General features: G+C 35.3%; 1 pseudogene; it reads left to right on the top strand.

The window, feature by feature from the left end:
• Positions 1 to 2,802: 2,802 nt before the first annotated feature.
• Positions 2,803 to 18,816, top strand: LOC149554962 (serine/arginine-rich splicing factor SR45a-like; annotated as a pseudogene).
• The last annotated feature ends 3,440 nt before the right edge of the window (positions 18,817 to 22,256 follow it).

Genomic DNA, 22,256 nt, shown 5'->3' with positions numbered 1-22,256 from the left:
TCTGTGAATAAGGACTTGATGCAGTCTGCCTTTGGGATCCCAATAAAGGAAGAGTATTGTTACATTGATTTTTCTTCATCTTCATCAATGTTTAACAAGAAAAAGACTCTGAGAAGAGGAGACATGCAGAGAAGTTGGTTTCAGACTCCTCATGGGAAAAAGAGTAAGATGTCAAGGACTCTTTTTGGAACCAATCTAAAGAATGAAATCATGGATATCTTGGAGTTGTTGCTAAGGTTGAAAGGAAAGGAGGAGATCTTGAATTTCATTGAGCATCATTTCTACTTGGTCTAGGCCATCTGTGCTGAAGGATTATAAATTGACTAGGCTCGGATTATATGTGAAGAGCTTGCCTTTGGGCTAAATTTGGTGAAGGCATTTGAATAGTTATTTATATCATCATATTTGATATATACCTTAGCCCGTCATCATCCATGGCCTAGTCTTCCAAGTATCGAGGACTTTGATGAAAACACCAAGGTGTATGAATTCTATCCTCACCTACAATTACAAAGGAGTTTTGAAGAGTATTTAATGGTAAATGATGCCTTCACAATGAGGCTATGTCAAGAATTGCAAGGGTGTCCTGAGTGGAGGCTTTCACTAGAAGCCATATCAATGATCAACCAATTTAGATGTTGTTCATCCAATTTCCATCTTCTCCTACTTGAGGATTGGTGCATTTGATGGCTTCATGAAGAGACTGCATAGATATCCTGAAGATAGGGTGGTTGTTGTTGAGTTGTGTAGACAAATATTGGAGGTCAATATCTTGTGTTCTAATGTGAAGAAAATTGTCAAGATTCCTTTTCCAATTATTGTAGGACCTTATTCTTGTGCCTCAAGGTTTGATGCCCAAAACTTAGCCAACGTCTTTGAGAGAAGAATTAAATTGAGTGACTATGAAGTTATAATGCTCCAGTATGATCCTTTTAGCTTTTCTAAAGACCATCTGAAGCTTGACTATGCTTACAAGCATGTTCTAGATATTGAAGATTATTGGGCCAAATGTCATAAAGAGTACAAAACTAGAGAAAGGTACTATTCTAGGTTGAAAATAGATGAGATAAAGTTGTATAATGACACTGTTGATTTTAGTCATCTTACAAATTATAACTCTTACATGCATCCCTCAACCTATGAACAAATCAAGGACACTCCTATAGTGTCAATTCTGTTTGATGGTCCTATTATTGATACAATGGAGGTCCTCATGAGTGGTATTATCAAAAAGAAATATAAATGGGTAGAATGGACCAAAGTGAGAAGGAAAAGAACTGGAGCCACAAGTTCTGCTAGTGGAGTAGCTTCCAAAATAGCTCAGTCATTTGTTGCTACTTCCACTATTACTGCTACATCAACATCAGTTGGACCAACACAATCTATTGGTGGAGGGTGAGACCAGTATCCTAAGAAGAATATCCAAGTCTCTCCAACTTGTGGAGGAGGATTTTTGATAGATACTAGAAAAGTTGGAGAAAAAGAGGTAGAGAAAGATAAAGAAAAGGAGAAGGTGACACCCTAAGTGGTCAAGGACTCCTCACCTATGATAGTCATCAACCTTGATGATGAAAATAACCCTCTAGATGGTCAAGAATAGGAGACATCTCAGTAATAAGATAATTTATCCCTCTCTATTACTAAAGCAATTGCCTTTCTATTTTCTTGTCAGAGCAAGGTGATACCCCTAGTGGCAAGCAAGCTCTTTCATTCAACAACCCTGCAATCAACACTTAATGTCCTTTCAACTTTGTCTTGGTTGGAAGAGACCATTGATAGAAAGAAGAGATGTGAGGAAGGTGCTCCATCTAAAGACCTCATTATACATGCAACTTAATTTCAACCAATGTTAATGGAGGTGAAGAATCAAAATAATCTAGTAGTAATTGAAAAAGATTCTTCTATTGGTCACATGCTAGTAGAGATTCCAAAACCTCAAGAGGAGGGAAAATTTCATGACTTAACTCATAATTATTTTTAGAGTAGAATGGTTGACATAGGCATTCCATTGCATGATTCTATGGTCAACATCTGGAAGTCAACAAATGTAAAGATTGAAGATAGATTGGAGGAGTTAAGGTTAGAGAAAGAGGTATTGAAAGCCTCAAATAAAGAATTAATGGATTACATCAGAGCTACACTTGGAAGCACATCTACAAGTACATTTGACCCAAGTGCAAAGGGGAACAAAAAATTATTGGTTAATCTACAACAAGAGAGGCAATTTAATCAATTTGGTAGTGCCTAGATAGATGAATTGAAGATCCAAGGTTCCCCTCTCATTCAAAACCTTGGAAATTTGTTGTTAGACACAAATAGATTGAGAAAAGAAGTGTCAAAACACCATACTTCAATGAAGAAAGAGTCCAAAATCCTAAGATAGCAATTGGCCGTGTTACAAGAGGTGATTGACATAAAGACTAATGTTGTTGTGATCCATGGAAAACTTAAGTCAGGCCAAGAACCATTGCTTGATTGGAAGTAATTGTTGAAATTCAAAATTGACAATTCAGTGAAGTCTGAGCATGAATTAAAGGGTGTTTATGATTTAGTGAAGAAAGTAATGGATAAGATATTTGAACATTAAAGGTTTTGCACACTATATCATATGTTACCAAAAATGGCCAGCTGGTGGATATCGAACTATTGAAGACTAAATTTCTAGCATTCCTTGAAGATATTATTGACCCAACAAACTTCCAAGTGGAAAATATTTTGGTGCTCACAAAAGTGGATTGTGTTATGAAGCATGCAGTGAAGAAGCTTCAATCAAGGATCTCTAGGGTCAAAGAATTGACAGAAATGCATGATTATTGGATGATCAGAGCTGATAACATTCCCATTCCAAATGTACTAGAGCTAAAGAATGTAACTAATGCAATGAACGCCTATAGAGATAAATCGGTAACTCCAAAGAAAAAATGACACTCTAACAAAAGTATTACATTCTCCCTACAAGATGTGAAAAGTTTCACCCTCTCTCTCTCTCTCACACACACACACTTTCTAATATTGTAGCCATATTTGGCATTCTCTGCATAGGCTAATACTTTGTAATAGATGATTGTCTAGTGAATCCTATTTTAAAAATATATATGTTCAAAGATGCTTTGTGTATTAATCATGAAATGTAACTGGCCAATTCTAAAAGGCGTATAAATGTAACTTTTTGATAAGTGAATCAAGGTGGCACAATTTTGATGTGGGCAAACCCCTGTAGCTAGGACTACTGTGTGAAACTTTGCGTCCATATTTTGATTCTATCATTCATGTTAGTTTAATTTTAAGCTCTTCCATGATTTTTGGTGAAATGTGTTGTTAATGAAAGTTGAGGGATATAAAATAAATTAGGATTTTTTTCCTTCCTTTAGTGGTTATATGATAGATTAGAATCATTTATAGTATTTCCTCATTTCCTCTATTTTATGAAAGAGAGTTTCATATGCATTTTCATTGTTGTGTGAGAGGCTTTAGATTTGGTTAATGTAAAGTACTAAGTAAAAATAAATTAATTTTTTTGAAATCTTAGTAACTTGAGCAATTTGGGTATTGTTTAGTTAATCACTTTCTCCCTTCTTATGCAATGTGCATCAATAGACAATCCTACATTTTTCCATCTTGCATTCGGTAGATTAAATAGACTGCATTTAGGTGTTGGAAGAGCTTAAAAGTGACTCATATGCATTCATAACTATGGAGTTTGTGTCATCATCTAAAACCTACCTAGATTGTTTAAAGTATTGGGCAATATGGTCATACCTCTTTTTCTATCTGGTTAAGAGCATAACCCCAAATCTTGCTGATCTACTAAAGACAATATTCATTACAATTTTTTGCACACAAGTGAGTTGTATATTTCAATTCAAGAGTCCTTGATAGGACACCTACATTGATCCATTATGTTGCTAATAGTTTTTTCTATAACCATCATTGGGCACATTCAGAGTTAGGGTATAAACCAAAACAAGGAAGACAAACTATTAACCAACATTGTCATAGTCCAACATGTGTATAATCATCATATCATGAATAACATAACATCAATGTAAATGACAATATCCATAATTACAACATCATCATTAAATAAAATTCATTAACATAATCACATTAACATAATCTCATATCAATGTATATGTTAACCATTTAAGTCATACTAAACATAACACAAGAAGATAATTAACATAATATTTTCCATATTCCATGTTCAAAATAATGATTGGCCAGGTCAAGGTTGACTTGATCATGACATAAACAAGAAGTCTAAGAAGGTCAAAAAATGAGACATTACATTCATCCCCTCTAGGAAGAGACATCATCCCAATGTCAAACCAAAATCAAGAACATATATCACATCCAAAACTGATATCCAATTGTAATAAAAGCATCTATACAAAAAGATGAGGGAAAGATTTCTGTAAATCCTCAGCGACCTCCCATGTGGCACTATCTACCCCAAATTAGTCCCATTAGACCTTGTATTGGATAACATCCCTATTTGGTACCCTGATGGTATGCTACTCAATGAGATGGGTGGGATGAACTGCCACCACCCCTAGTCCTGTACATGTAACACATGCCAATCAAGCACATGCGACATATAAGAGTAATAATGCTTAAGCAATGAAACATGAAAAATATTATGAATGTAAGATAGCATAGGTGAAAAAGAAAGTTGATAAGTAATAGGGTTGATAACCTCTAACACCTCAGAGGGGCCAAAAAATCTCGGTGCAAGCTTTGAGCTCTTTCCAAACAAGATTGAATTCTTCCATGGCCTTACTCGTAAAAACACCTTATCTTTAGTCTCAAACTATCTAAAAGAGTGATTATTGTCAGCGTAACTCTTCTGACAGTTAGATTCTTCCTTCAACTAACTGTGGATAAAAAGAACCTACTCATCCATTTCTTTCAACATCTCAAGACCAACAATAATCTTTTCCTTGATCCTATCTCAGTTGATAGGAATTGACACTTGCATCTATAAAGGGCCTCAAAAGAGTGTATGCCCAATGAAGAGTGATAGGATTTTTTGTAGGAAAGCTCCACTAATGGAAGGTATTCCTCCCATTTGTATTACTAATACATATGCAATAGATCTTCAAGAATCTAGTTGACTCTCTTAGTTTTTCCATCATTTTCAAGTTAATATGCAGTGCTGAAGTTTAAATGTGTGCCTAAAGTTGAGTTCATGGTTGTCCAAAACCTTGAAGTCATTCAGGTATCCCTATCAAAGATGATGGTTTCTGGTATATCATGAGGTTGAAATATCTCCTAGAAAAACTTCCTTGCCAAAATCAGAGATCCGTCTTTTAGACTATCAGGAATAAAGTGGGAAAATTTTGTTAATTTATTGACTATGACCGAGGTAACATCATGCTTGTGTCAAGTCATGAATAAACCTTGCACAAAATCTATGTTGATAACTTGCCATTTGTACTGTGAAATCTGATGTGGGTAAAGAAATCCTTCTAGATGGACATGCTCAACCTTGACATGTTGATAACACTAGGCAATAAAATTTATTACACCATGTTTGAGTCTTGACCAAAAGTACATTGGTCTGAAATCAACCATCATCTTGTTTACCATGGATGCCCTGAAAATGGAGTGCAATGCATCTCTTGAAGAACTAATTTCTGCAACCCTTCACGGTTGGGAACATATATTCTATTCTAGTATTTTAGTAAACCATCATCATCAAGTGAATATCCATCAAAACACAAATCAACCAAGTTAGTATGCAATGCTGACTTTACCCATTCATAATGAGTGTCTTTAGGAAGATACTATAGAATGTACTCTCACAAGTGGGTCCTAGAAGTAGTGATAGTAGTGATGTGTCTTCTTTGACTAAGAGAATCTACTACCCTTTTCTCTTTTCCCTTAATATACTTAATGCTAGAATCAAACTCACTAAGGAACTCTAACCATTGCCTCTATTTCGCATCAAGATTAGGTTCAATAAAGATATATCTCAAACCCATATAATTAGTTTTTAGTTCAAATGGATTTCCCAATGTAAGTAATGTCACCACATCTGCAAAACATGTACTATTGCAGCCAGTTCTAAGTCATGCAGAATGTAATTTACCTTGTCTTGTTTGAGCTTTATGGACTCATGGGGAACAACCTTGCCATCTTGCATTAATACACCTCCAAGCCCATCCCATCAAGCATCTATTGTGACAAAAAAATGTCCCTTTGGATATGGTATAATCAAGATAGGAGTAGAAGTAAGCCTTTGTTTTAGCAACTAAATTTTTTTTCATACGCTTTTGTCCACTCGCATCTTTTTCTCTTTTGCTAAAGAGATGTGATTGATGTTGCAATGCTAGAAAATCTCTCCATGAATTTTCTATAATACCCAGCAAGACCCATAAATCTCTAACCTTCACTTAGGTTCTACAGAGTTGGCCATTCAAGGATGACTTTTATCTTTGTGGGGTCCACTGCTATACTATCCATTGATAAAATATGTCCCACGTAATGTATTTCTTTATGATTAAATGAACACTTGGAGAGATTCCCATACAATTTCCTCTCTCTAAGCTACTACAAAACTATGCACAAGTGCTCTTCATGCTCTTCTATATTTTTGGAGTATATCAAGATATCATCAATAAATATCTCCATTAATTTGTCAAGACAATCTCTGAAAACATTGTTCATCAGGTTCATGAAAGCAATAGGTGTATTTGTGAGTCCACTAGGTAAGACTACAAATTCATAATGCATGTACCTTATTCTGAATGTTGTTTTGGTTATGTCTTCATTCTAAATTTGAAGTTGGTGATATCTAGACCTTAAATCAATTTTGGAGAACACGGTCACTCCCTTCATCTGATTGAATAGTTTAGCAATTTGTGAGAGGGGATATCGATTCTTGATGATCAACTTATTTAGCATACAATAATCAATACACAACCTTAAGGTACTATCCTTCTTGACTTAGATTACATGAGCTCCCAATGGTGATAAACTAGGGTAGATGAAACCCTTATCCTTAAGTTCATGTAGTTGTGTATTCAATTCATACATCTCTATTGAGGTCATGTGGCAAGGAACCCTTGATTGAGTTTCTTCTTCTAGCACAAGATCTATAGAAAAGTCAAACTCCCTCTTAGAAGGTAGTTCAGGTAAATCATTTGGAAACATGTCTCTGAATTCTTGTAAAATGGAATAATCCTCTAGAAGAGGTGGTATCTCTTCCATGTCCTTGACACATTCCCCATATAACTAGCATTCCTTTCTCCTTACTTCAATTGCATAGCATAGATTTGTCTCATTTTATGTGGTTGTTTGACACCATTTAGTATCACTAAGTGACTTGTATCATCAAGGCATTTAATTACCTTATCCTCATAGTTAACTAAGGCTTTGGGGTCACTTAACCAATTGATGCCTAGGATGACATCATATGAGCCCAAAGACACTACATATAAGTTTACCTCTATTCGGAAGCTAGGGAGTTCCAACTCACTACAAAATAAACATTTATCTACCCTACACTTAGCCCTATTATCATATTATACAATCCAAGGTTGAGCTATGTAACTAGTCCTAACAGGTATCTTAGCTACTATATTAGGGTCTACAAAGAATTCAATAGCACCATATTTATAAGAATTGGAACAAGTTAACCAAAAAGTGTACCAGTGATTTGTATAGGGGTGGCCTAACAATTAGCCTATATATGATCAACTACAACATGAATGTGATACTAAGGTGGCAAATCCCTTCCATCAAATTGGTGAGGGAATTTAGAGGAAAAGTGGTTCTGCCACATACAAAACATCCCATCCTAGGACCTCTCCTATCATCATTCTTGTTCTAATCACCCCTATTGCTTTCATTTCTTTCATTCCCATTCCTATTGTTCTTGTTGTTGTTCTAGTTTTATTTGTTCTTGTTCTTGTCAAAATTCTCTTTCCCTTTTTCCTTTATGTTTTTGATTTTCTTTTTCTTTCCATTTCCTTTTTGCCCATCATCCTGATATCCCATGTTATCTTGGTATGATCTATTATCCTAATACTTTCTCTTGTAGCTCTGGTTAAAGGATTTAGATTAGGTTATATCCTTCAATCTTTGCTCTTGCTTGAGAGCCTTATAGAGTTCAAACTCCATGGTCTTAGGCTCCAAATTTTTGACCTCACTATATATCTTAGGTCGCAAACACATGATAAACTTCTAAGTTTTGAATAATTCATCATGTTGGTAATGAGGGACACACTTCACCAAGTGACAAAAACCTTCATGGTGTTGTGTGACGTTCACATTTCCCTGAACGAACTTGTAGAAATCTAATGATTTCTTGTCATAGAATAATTTATGTAACCACCTTTTCCAAAATAACTGAATAAATTCTTCCAAAGTTACCTCACCATGTTGAAGTTTCTTTTTAGCCATAACGTTTCCCCACCACATGGATGCCTCACCGATCAATTGAAATGTAGCCAAAACTACCTTGGACTTCCTAGTGTAGTTCCTAAAAAGGAAATATTTTTCCATACTATTAATCCATGTTGCTCCATCCTCTATAGAAGTTCTACCATGAAACGAGGGTAGAGTAACTTTCTCAAGGTCTTTGCTCAAATCAACTTCAATATGCACCCTTTCTATATTAATTAGAGGAAATTGCTGATCAACTTCTTCCGTTTTCTTTTTCTTTGACCTCCTAAGTACCTCAGACAACTAATCATCATCACACTTCTTCATGCTTGCATACATCTTTATGTTCCTAAGTTCCTCCTCATGCTTGTGTTAGATTATGGTGACTGATCAGGAAAGTACTGTACATACTTCATAAATAGAAAATTTTTTTGGGCCGTGGCCGACATGGTAGCCAACATATGGCCGACATGTTGTAACCCTAAAATGAATAAAATACTTGTATAAAAGGGTTTAGGGTTAGGTATTTTTTATGATGTTGAGATGCAAAATTGGTTCTTGCGGTAGTATTGAGCTGTAAGAGATTACAGATTGTAATTAGGTTGTAATCACTGGATTGTAATAAGATCGGACTTGCTATTTGGTGGACGTAGCCCAGGGATTGGGTGAACCACATTAAATCTTGGTGCCTTGTGTTCATTTCTGTGTGATCTATTATTTTCTATTATTGGTTATATTTGCATGTAGTTTTTATTTCTATTTGTGGTTTATCCTAACAAGTGGTATCAGAGCCTAGTTTTCTTTCAGTTATCCTCTGCAAGAAATTCTCACAGTTAAGTGGGAGTCTCATGGTTGAGTGGGAGCGATGGTAAACGAGGATAAGCTGAGGGTTGACAGGTTTAATGGGAAAAACTTCCAGTTATGGAAGAGGCAAATGGAAGACTATCTATATCAAAGGGATTTATGGAAGCTATTGGAAGGCAAAGCCAAGAATCAGGGAACTATGTCAAAGGCTGAATGGGATCTTTTGGACAAAAAGGCACTCGAAAGCATTCGGTTATGCTTGGCACCATTGGTGGCATTTAATATTACAAAAGAAAAGATGACAGAAGATTTGATGAAAACCCTAGCGATACTGTATGAAAAGCCCTCCACTTCAAACAAGGTATTTCTCATGAAGCGTTTATTTAATATGAAAATGGAAAAAGGTGGATCTATTGCAGATCATTTAAATGAGTTTAATACTATTACTAGTCAGTTATCTTCTGTAGGTATCAATTTTGATGAAGAAATTAGGGCTCTCTTGATTTTTTGTTCTTTGCCTGAAAGTTAGAATGGCTTGGTAATGGCAGTGAGTAATTCTGTTCCTAGATCTAGTACCCTAAAATATGATGATGTTATTGGTGTTATTTTAAGTGAGGAAACTCATAGAAAATCCTCAAGTGGATCTACATCAGGAAGTGCTTTGAATGCACAAAGCAAGGGCAAAACAACTGAGAGAGAGAAAATAACTCTGGAAATCGTGGGAAATCAAGAGGAAAGTCAAAGGGGAGGAGGTCTCAATCGAGAGGACCAAATGATTGCTGGTCCTATGGGAAACCAGGGCACAAAAAGAAAGATTGCTGGAATAGAAAGAAAAATGAAAGAGATAAATCAGATGGAGACAAGGAGGCAAATGTGATAAGTAAAAAATCCGAAGAGGATGCTTTGCTTCTATCTTTAGAGAGTGTTGATGATTCATGGGTTTTAGATTCTGGTGCTTCATTTCATGCTACAGCTCATAGAGGTTATTTCATTGATTATGTCCAAGGGGATTTTGGGCTTGTTTATTTGGGGGATAATGAACCATGTCAGATTGTTGGAAAGGGGAAAATTAAGATTAATTTGCCGAGTGGGAATCATTGGCTACTACATGAGGTAAGACATGTTCCAAGGCTGAGTAGAAATTTAATTTCAGCCGGGCAACTCGGCGATGAGGGTTGTGTAGTTACTTTTAATGATAAAAATTGGAAGGTTTCAAAAGGTTCCCTTGTAGTAGAAAAAGGTGTGAAAGTAGGCACCTTATATCTTTGTACAAGTCATATTGTTCCTTCTACTTTGATTGTTTTAGAGAAAAATGAATGTTCAGGAATAATTGCTATAGTTGAGTAGGGAGAACAAATAGTTGCTGTAGATTCTGATACAGCGCTATGGCACAATAGACTTGGGCACATGAGTGAGAAAGGTATGAAAGTACTTCATTCAAAGAAAGTTTTACCAGGTCTAAAATGTGTGAATATGGATTTCTGTGAAAGTTGTGTGTATGGAAAACAAAAGAGAGTGAGTTTTGTAAAGACTGGGAAGGAAAAAAAAAAGCAGAAATTAGAGCTTGTGCATACAGATGTATGGGGACCAGCTCAGGTATCTTCCCTTGGTGGCTCTCATTATTGTGTTACATTTATTCATGATGCAACTAGAAAAGTATGGGTTTATTTCCTTAGATAGAAATATGATGTATTTCAAACTTTTAAGAAATGGAAATGCTTGGTTGCAAATGAGATTGGTAAGAAATTAAAATGTCTCAGATTTGATAATGGTGGTGAGTATTGCAGTCATGAATTTGAAGATTATTGCTCCACTAATGGTATTCATAGATAGAAAAATGTTCCAAGGGCTCCACAGGAAAATGGAGTGGCTAAACGCATGAACAGGACTATAATGGAGCGCGCAAGGAGCATGAGGTTGCATGCTAGGTTGCCCTTACACATATGGGTGAAGGCTATCAATACGACAATATATTTGATTAATAGAGATCCCTCTACTCCTTTGGGCTGTGGTATTCCAGAGGAAGCATGGACTAGTAAGAAGGTGAGTTATTCTTTTCTCAAGACCTTCGGTTGTGAAGCTTTTGCTCATATAGGCTCTGAAAATAGAACCAAGCTAGAAGCTAAATCAAAGAAATGTGTCTTTGTTGGATATGGCATTAATGAATTTGGTTATAGGCTTTTGGATTTTGAAAATCTTAAAATTGTTAGAAGTCGAGATGTCATATTCAATGAGAAAGTGTTGTAGAAAGATCTATTGCAACAACATGAGAAGAAAGAAGATGATTATGTAGTGCTGGATGATACTCCAAAAGATGATGTTCTAGCCATTCCTCATGATGTGCAACAATTGCAAAAACAAATACCACACACACCAGTAAATGTTAGACGGTAAACGAGGCAAATTAGACCTCCACAAAGGTTTTCTCCCTCTTTGTATTCTATTTTATTTACTGATGCTGGTGAACCTAAAAGTTATGATGAAGCTATGCAGGTGGATACTAAGATTCAGTGGGAGTTTGCAATGAAAGATGAAATGGACTCTTTGCTGAAAAATAAGACATGGGATTTGTGCAAGTTTCCTGCAGGTAAAACGGCTTTACAAAATAAGTGGGTTTACAGGTTGAAAGAAGAGGAAGGAGGTAAGAAAAGATTTAAGTCCAGGTTAGTTGTAAAAGGATTTGCATAGAAAAAGGGAATTGATTTTGATGAGATATTTTCTCTTGTTGTTAAAATGACTTCTATTCGTACTATTTTAAGTCTTGTGGCTACTGAAGATTTGCATTTAGAGCAGTTGGATATTAAAATAGCCTTTCTTCATGGTGATTTGGATGAAGAAATATATATGGCTCAGCCACAGGGTTTTGAGGTCAAAGGTAAGGAGAACTTAGTGTGCAAATTGGAGAAAAGTTTATATGGCTTGAAGCAAGCACCTCGGCAATGGTATCTGAAATTTGATAGTTTTATGCATGAGCATGGATATAATAGGTGTCATTCAGATTACTGTGTTTATTTTAAGAGGTTGGATGATGATAGCTACATTATTTTATGTTTATATGTTGATGATATGCTTGTAGTTGGGTCTAACATGGATCATATTAAGGGGCTAAAATTCCAGTTAGCACATACATTTGCTATGAAGGAGTTGGGGGCAGCAAAAAAAATCTTTGGTATGAAGGTTTGCAGAGATAGGAAGACCAGAACCTTGACACTATCTCAGGCTGATTATGTTGAGAAGGTGTTGCAACGTTTCTCTATGGAGAATGCTAAAGCTGTCAGCACACCTTTACCTGGTCATTTGAAATTGACTAAGGAAATGTGTCCCAAGACATAGGAAGAGGAGGATAAGATGTCCAAGGTACCCTATGCTTCAGCTGTAGGAAGCTTGATGTATGTTATGGTATGCACTAGGCCAGATATTGCACATGCAGCGGGAGTCATTAGCAGGTATATGAGTCATCCAAAATTTGAGCATTGGAATGTTGTCAAGTGGATTCTCAGATATTTGAGAGGAGCATCCAATAAGTGTTTACACTTTGGGGGCTCTACTACTAATTTACAGGGCTATGTTGACTCAGATTTGGCTGGGGATATTGATACCAGGTGGAGTACTACAAGTTATGTCTTTACTGTTGGTGGGGCAGCTATGAGCTAGGTTTCTAGGTTACAAAAGATTAATGCTCTATCCACTACATAGGCAGAGTATGTTGCTGCTACAGAGGCAGCCAAGGAGATGATATGGCTTCAGTTCTTCTTGGAAGAATTGGGACATCCTCAGAAGGATAATTATTTCTTCACAGATAGTCAGAGTGCCATTCATCTTGCTAAGAATTCAGCTTTGCATTCTAAGACTAAACACATACAGTTGTGGTACCATTTCATTTGGTCAGTTTTGGAGGATGGACAGTTAAAGTTGGAGAAGATACATACCAATGACAATCCAGCAGATATGTTGACAAAGGTTGTACCAAGGGAGAAGCTGAACTCCTCTTCAGCTTCGATTGGTCTTTTAGACTAAACATTAATAAAAGAACAACAGAGTCCAGGGTGGTTTGATCTAGTAGGAGCCCCATGTGGTAGTGGTATTGGTACAAGATTAGTCTCCAAGTGGGAGATTGTTGTTTAGTGTGGAGCCTGATTAGTCCCCAAGTGGGAGATTGTTAGATTATGGTGACTGATCAGGAAAGTATTGTACATACTTCATAAATAGAATTTTTTTTTTGGTCGTGGCCGACATGGTAGCCGACATATTATGGCCGACATGTTGTAACCCTAAAATGAATAAAATACTTGTATAAAAGGGTTTAGGGTTAGGTATTTTTTATGATGTTGAGATGCGAAATTAGTTCTTGTGGTGGTATTGAGCTGTAAGGGATTACAGATTGTAATCAAGTTGTAATCACTAGATTGTAATAAGATCAGACTTGCTGTTTGGTGGACGTAGCCCAGGGATTGGGTGAATCACATTAAATCTTGATGCCTTGAGTTCATTTATGTGTGATCTATTATTGGTTATTTTTGCATGTAGTTTTTATTTCTGTCTGTGGTTTATCCTAACAGCTTGCATAGGGATTCTAAGTACCGATCTTCATCATGCTTCCTTGCTTCCTCTTCAACATGTCTACCTGGGGCCTCATGCTGTAAGGTATCAATCCTTTGGCCTTTTTGCTGTAACAAAGCCCTCTGATGAGTCAATAGTGCCGATATGTGATCTAACCTCTCATTAGTTTCATCATCTCATGCACCACTACTGGATCCACCACTACAGTTAGCTTTTATAGCCATGGTGATAACGCAAACACCTATACACATTGAAAAATGTTAGCATAGTAGCCCAAGGCCCTAGGGGTTAAACACAACTCTGATACCATATGTAAGAACCATGTCCTAGTCAACATATGCGACATCATTTAAATTCTAGAAATGTAGGAAATGAATAAGAAGACCATAGTTGAAATGCCAAGTTATCATTCATAATAATAAATATAATTAACAATTCATTGAATCAATCAAGCATAATCATGGCATTACATATGATGTGGATCGACATATCCTACATCCATCAAAATTCTTAATAACAAGAATATTAAGATCTTTAAGATACATTACCATCATATATGGTTGTACAAACCATAAAAAAGATGTATACATAAAACCTCGTTGTGTGTCCTCCTATGTGACCTAGTCTCCAAAGTCATCAAACATTGTCCATCTACTATATGAGATGAGAGTGTGGCTCAGGCACTTTTACCATGTCAACCAGAGAGTATTTACTCCCATGGGGTTCTTCCTAACATTAAGAATGTCTCTACCTTGGCATAAGAAGCCTAGCTTCCCATAAAAAGATGGATCTTCTGCAACTGTGAAACATACGACATCCACACATATGCCTAGTAACCTATTCATGGAATGTGGTAGGGAAAAAAAGAAAAACAACTACACATCTACTCATATGCTAAAAAAATAGAACTAAAACATATATACTTATATGTAACATCTAATCATATCTACTCATATGCAAAAGAAAATAATCATATCCACACATATGCATTACCAGTATAAACAACATAAGTAAATGCAAAAATAAATGGCCATGCCAATCACTTATTTTCTAGAATTTACTAAAAAGAAAAAACACAATGTATAGTATCCATCCATCAGCACTGGCAAGTAGAGAGAAACAAAATGTCATGAATCCATCTCCAACCCTCCCTATTGCCACATTACACCCATCCCATAAAGGAGTTAACATTGTAAAAGTTTGTAGCTTTGGTTAGACAAGATCTGTAGTTGATATCAGAATCTATATGTGAGGATATATACATCAATATGATTGCATACTGATATATATACACATAGATATATTATAATTTTATCGATTCTGCATTTCTTGATCTCTATATCATAACCCATATCATATATTGTATCACAATAATATCTAATACTTATCAATCCCTATTTTAAATCAATACTATTTTGAATACTTCATATCAAGCTGCAATATCACTATATTGGTTATTGATATAATTATCAATGGTGAACATGTAATTGTTGATTACACTCAAGTATGATTGTGAATGGTCATGTCTCCATTCGGAGACATGCCCATTCACCATCACACCCTTTTGCAATGTATATATAATACATCTCCCTGATTATGCTAAGTATCGAAATCTATTAATGCTGGCATATCAAAGAAACGTAAGCATTACAAGTGTAATATAATTTCTATTACTTTTGTAGTAATTAATATAGATTTTGAAGTAAATCAAATTCATTGGTATCAGTGGTTAAACCTACAAACAAAATCGAGGATTAGTCAAACTTTACATTAAAATCTAGTAAGAAAATTTACATGGTATCAGAGCCTTGTTAATGAGAGATCTTATTAAGTTCAAGAGTTTATATTTCACATTAACTGTAGTCTCTCATTATTTTTTAAGATGACAAACATGTTAAGATTCAAATACCACCTTACAAGTGCTAACAACTTCGAATCCAGGAAACTTCATATAATGGTGCTATTAAAAGAGAACACATTAGATTCCTTTGTAAAAGAAGGAAAGGAAGAACCTAAAGATGATCCAGAGAAAATTCTATGGATAGAGAATAATGAGAAGGCCATGAAAATAGTAGTAGAAGCTATTCGAGATCACATAGTGCCTATTGTGGAAAAACATGCAACAACATATCACATGTTTAAAGCTCTTGAAATGCATTCATAGTAAATAACATGGGTAGAAAACTTGCTCTTAAAAGACAAATAAATAATATTAGCATGAACAAAGGAGAAATAGTAAATCCTTTCTTCATGAGAATCACAGAATTGAGAGATCAATTATCTTCAGTCAGTTATGAGATTAACAACCAAGAGTTATCTCTAATAGCATTAGGAGGACTACCAAATTCTTGGGAGTCATTTGTACAAGGTATAAGTGCAAGATCTAAAATTTCAAAACTAGATTGATTAAGATATGATTGTCTTCAAGAAGATTTGAGGTTAATGATTAAAGGAAAACATAAAACCTTATATTAAGACATTCATGTTCTTAACACTAACTCTCATAAGAAGGGTAAGAAGAAGAACACCAAGAGGAAAATAAACTTTCATGGAAAAGGAGAGTCAAAATAGAAGAAAGATTTGTCTAAAATTCAATGTTTCAGATGTGATCGATATGGAAATTATGGACTAAATTGTCCTAATCAATCAAAACTTCAAGCATCATTTTCCAAAACTAATAAATCAATCAAAGGTAAATATTCTGAGAAATATGTCTTCTACCCAACCTTGTCTAGTCAAATATCAACCAAGTCCAACACTTCAATAATTGACAATGGATCTTCAAGACACATCATTGGATATCAAGATAACCTAGAAAGCATGCAAATAGAAACAAATGAAGAAGTTACAATTGGGGATGATTCTACACATTCCGTAAAAGGAATTGGGACCTGCACCATCAAATTAAAATCTGGAAAATCTATTCAGATTTTTGGAGTTCTATATGTACCAGGTATTAAAAGGAATTTAATATCTATATCAACACTTGAAGATGATGGTTATAGAGTTACATTCATGGTGTCAATAATTGCAAATTGGTCGGTACCCCTGTTCAGGATGTCATAACTTTGAATTTGTGATAGGTGAGATCGAATGTATTGTACCATTGTGTTCTACTCTAAAAATTCTTTAAGTGTGTCAATTTTCAAGTCTTGATGAATCCTTCTACACATTTTCCTAGGTCCATTTCATTTGCAAAAATCACTTTTTTGCCAATGTTTCTAGTCTACAAATTCTGAGTAGCCCACTTTGACTGCTTTCCATTTTCATCCTATTATTCGTCATGAGCCCAAATTATAGACTTATGTTATCCTCATGACAATGAACCAATGCCCTAGTTTTTGTCTTCCCAAGTGTCAGTTTGGCCTATTTTCAAAGCCAAATCCACATGTGCTTTATGGTTTTCTGACATGTTTCCTTGCAGGCAGTTATAAGAAGGAAACTTTGATAGCCAATATCTTTTGACCAAGAATTTGTTATAAGATGAGATTTGATAGGGTAAAAGTATGTAGAACAAACAATCTGTGCATCTATTTTTAGAACTTGATCAGATGTTTTCATTAGTTTCTAAAGCCAGTCAAAAGACCTCTTGGCATGAAATTGACAGTTGGTAGTTAGATGGTAAAGTGAGCTTAATGTTTATTTCAATGATGCAGTCATGGTTAAATTTGTTTACAATAAATGTCAAAGGCTCATTGAATCATTTTGAAATTTTAGTTGTTCAAAAATGATTTTTTTTAGTCAGATCCACCTTGGGGGCCCGACTAATTGCATCAGACTGAATAGGTCGGGACTTAAAGTATTTTAACAAGGAGGAATTTAGAGCATCTTGGATTTAAGAGTAAGAAGGAAAGACATTATGAAAAGCGAAATACAATCAAAGTGAGAAGGCAAATGAAAACAAGATGAGCTTAAAAGATCACCAAGATGGGTAGAAGTTTAGAGATATCTCAAATCTCTAGAGTTGTTTGAGGAGGAAATTGAAAATAATCTCGAATTACTCATTCTTGATGATGAATTTTGAGAAGGTTTCTCAATCATGTTGGAGAGGTTTTTTTTCTACCTTTTAATAGCATAGTTCGATACTATGAAAATCTTGTATAATACCTTGATGATTTGTAGAAAGAGTCTTATTCAAGGAGGTATTATTCATACTCACCACGAAGAAACTGTTCACTATCAAAGTTACAGAGCCATTCCAGGAGTCGTGATTTAGATGATGTCTATAATCTTAACAACCTTTATGTCACTAGTTTGTCACCTAGAATTAAAAAAAGGGATCTTGAAGATCATTTCTCTAAAGAGGGAATGATTGTTGAATGTCATCTTGTTGTTGATCCACGCACTTAGGAATCCCATGGATTTGGATTTGTTACTATGGCTAGTTTCGAGATGCAAAGTGTTGCATCGTTCTATTCTTGAAGGTCATGTTATTATCGTTGAGAAACAGGGCAGCTGTGTAGCTTCATTAACTCTTTTTCAACTTTAACAACTTTGACATTTTCTCAACTTAAGAGTCTAAGCCTTCATGAGCATAATAGTTAGACTTTTCCACCAACCTAAATTGGTACCTATGCTGATAGATTCGACAATGTGGCCATCATCTACATCAAATTTGAAACTTATCAAAATTCAACTCAAATACGACAAATCACCCATCTATTAAAGGGCAAAAAGGAAGTGGGGAAGGACTCCTACTCTTGGCAAGTACCTTGGTGTGAGACCAACAAGAGTGTGTGATTATGAAAGGAAACATACATATAGCATGTCCAATGATGATATAGCTCTCATCATTCTCTAAGTTATTCTCCATACAGGGGAGATCACTATGGTTCACCAACACACTTGCCATACTATGATAGAAGCTATGGATGGGATCAATCATTGTCACCATACTATAGAAAATGTGATAGATTAGTGTCCCCATATGGAAGATGAGATAGGTCACTTTCTCCTTATGGTAGGAAAGATCACTCAATGTCACCTTATGCTAGGCATTTTTGGACCATGCTCATAACCAATCAAAGAAGGGGGAAACTTTTCTCCACTTGGTGGCGAGGTTGATTCGTCTATAGTTCTTACATTTTGAGCTCTAAAGAAAAAATAGTAAGAATGGTTTGTCCCACTTTGATACCATGGGGGGTATTTTAGTCTTTTAAATATCCAAAAACTAGGATAGTAAGTGTCTTGAAAGACATAGGCTTTTTTAAGCTATAAAGCAATGCAAGGTGGACCCCAATCGGTTGGGTGCTTAGAATAAATTTTGAACAAATATAATGACATCATCAGATGATTTGGCTAATGACCCGACCAACCAACGAGTGACAAGTGGAAACCTATCAAGTGAATTAAAAATCAAAATGTGGCAGAGGTTTCCAAATGTAGCATGCTTCTTGAGGTGTTGAGGTGGCAGGAAACACATGTCATGACATTGCTATGTCGTGATGCTGTGGCAAAATGCTGATGGGGATAGCGATATAGGGACCAATGATGTAACAGGCTAACATGGTGCGATGATAGGACAATGATGTGGTGATGTTGACTGGGTGCTTATGTGTCTAAAAATTCCATGTGTTGTGATGCCGCTATGTCATGATGATGTGACAAAATATTGACTGGGATAGTGACATAGTGACCGATGACATGGTAGTGACATGGTACAATGATGTGGAAGCCACATGGTAGAATAGGTGACGAATGAAGTAGTGACATGTGACATCCAGGTGGTAGGTGTCAAGTGACTAAGCAAAAATCAGCCAATCAGAGCATGACATGTGGTAGGGCTAGTCAAACTAGTTTGACCCAAATGAAAAATTGGAGGGAAAATCAAACAGGTTTAAAAAATATTATTTTTATTTTTCTCCTTTTCTAAACATGCAGGGTCAGCTTTAAGTAAAATTTTATTTAATCCTATAGTTTAAACTTTAGGAAAAGTCAAAATATATGCCTGAATGTAGTTTCAGAGCCTTAGTAGGAGCATATTTTTTGTTTTAAGATTTTGGGAGTTTTCGATAAGTGAATATGGCACTATTATATATCGTCAGAATCGGGAGAGAACAAACTTTCCATTTCTAGAGTATTTTTTTTCACACAAGAGGCTATTGGTTCAAACTATGTGAGGATTTGTCTTAGGTACCCAATTTTCAGTTTAATTCAGTTGGGGTAGTTCAAATTTGATCTCTAGTGAAATGGTAAACTGAGTGAATGTAAAAGGCAATAAAAACATAGTTATGGGCAAGTTTTGTTATATCTAATTTAGTTAAATGGAGGTTTTATTGGCATTCTAGATACATTTAAGATATTTTAGTAGCAAGATGGTTTTTATCATTAAAGAAGAGATATTTTGGGTTTGTTACAAAACAATGATGAAAACCAAATCAAATTTCATGGGTAGAAAGATGAGAGAGGTTTTACAACTGCAGGGAATGATATTTGAGTGGACACATGTCATTTCTAGATTGGATCCAAGATTCCATTCTTCTTCTATATCTTTCTCTTTCTCGTCCATTGTAGAGGTTCTAGTTTTGGAGAATTTTACTCACTACTGTGATACCATGTGTGTTCCAATCTTGAGTTTTCTCAGATTTGTGAGACCAGGGTTCAAGTATTGATGTGTTTTCATCATATGATACCACATTCTTCAGCATATTTCTCTTGTATGAACAACAATAGTGAAGATAATAAAGCTAGCTCTGATCTACTTAGTTATTTTATGAGTTATTTTACATGCATCTAAATGTATAGTTTCAAAGAAATCAATATAGATGAGCAAGAATCTCTTAGTTTCATTCTGATTCTCATTTCCTATCTCTGTAATTTGCAATCTTGTGTAGTTTAGGGACAAAGAACTAAGACCTATTTACATCCCCTTAAAGTTGTATGTCTGATATATTTTGCAATTGGAACAAAGGGCCAAGTAAATGATTGATGCATTTGACAGGGTTGCTGGTTATTTTGAGAAGAATATTTCATGAGAATAAGGTCTTTATGAACACCAATGTCTGATTCACAAGGTGATAAGATAGATCTGATATCAAGTAATGTATATAATATGTCATTGGTATCACAGATGTATGTGTTTAATTTGTGGAATTGCCTAATAGATAAGGCACTAATCAGCTATAGGATCAACTTGTTCTCATTGTTGCATATTTGGAGTTTTGCTGAAATCAACATCATTAATCAAATATCTTTCCCTTTAATGTTGAAGAACTGAAAAGGATGCCCTCACTTAGCTTAACAATTTCTTAGGCCATGTTATTAGCTATTCATGTCTAGTATTTTTGCATAAGTGTTAGAAGATTAAGGGTTTTATCCGCTTTGTTTAGATTTAGTGTATACTTTTGACAACTGGTACCATATGAAGAATCTATAGGTCCAATCGCCTAGGTTTTGTAGAGCCTGAAGTAGAAGAAGGGTCTAGCCTTATAGTTGGCCTGGTGTCTAAAAATGTAAATTGAAGATGGGAAGTAGCTACCCCTAGATGTATCTTGTTCTCATCAGGATATCTGCTTTGTTTAGATTTAGTGTATACTTTTGACAACTGGTACCATATGAAGAATCTACAGGTCCAATCACCTAGGTTTTGCAGAGCCTAAAGTAGAAGAAGGGTCTAGCCTTATAGTTGGCCTGGTGTCTAAAAATGTAAATTGAAGATGGGAAGTAGCTACCCCTAGATGTATCTTGTTCTCATCAGGATAATTTGAAATTGGGATGTTTCAAAACACCAACAGTTCCCTAGAAGAGGCTCTTGCTCTTGAGATTTAGAGGGAGTACCCTGAAGAGACTTCAAATTAAAATGAGATACTTCCTAAGACTCAAGAAGAGAGTCTTGACAATAATTTTAAAATTCCACTTTGGTAGAGAAAAATTATAGAGGAAGGAGATGAATTTATAACACCTTTAGGGACATTTAGAGAAAACAAAAGACCTAAAAAATTAACATACAATGCATTCATGTGTGAGATTCCAAACTTTGAACCTTATAATGCTTCTAAAGCTCTTAAACATTAAGTTTGGAAAGATGCAATGGTGGAAGAATATCATTCTATACTAAAAAATGATGTTTGGGATATAGTTTCTAGACCTAAAGAAAAATGTGTTGTTTCATCCAAATGGCTCTTCAAAGTTAAGTATGTTGTAGATGGTAGCATTGAAAAACATAAACCTCATTTTGTGGCTAGAGGATTCTCTCAAAAGGAAGGAATTGACTTTGAAGAAACTTTTGCACAGTTGTCAGGTATACCTCAGTTAGAACTGTAATAGCCATTGTAGCTACTAAAGGTTGGAAAATTCATCAAATGGATGTAGAAACTAATTTTCTAAATGGAACAATTGAGGAAGAAGTATACTTGGAACAATTAGAAGGATTTTTGATTCATGATGTTGCCTCCTATGTATGTAAATTGAAAAGGGCTCTATATGGACTCTAACAGACTCCCCAAGCTTGGTATGAAAGGATGGATAAATATCTTCTAAGTCTTGTATTCACCAATAATAATGTT

This window comes from Cupressus sempervirens, chromosome 5, assembly GCF_028749045.1.
Source record: "Cupressus sempervirens isolate cs-2001-9-10 chromosome 5, ASM2874904v1, whole genome shotgun sequence".
In the NCBI taxonomy this organism is placed as follows: domain Eukaryota; kingdom Viridiplantae; phylum Streptophyta; class Pinopsida; order Cupressales; family Cupressaceae; genus Cupressus; species Cupressus sempervirens.
This window is presented reverse-complemented; position numbering and strand designations above follow the sequence as displayed.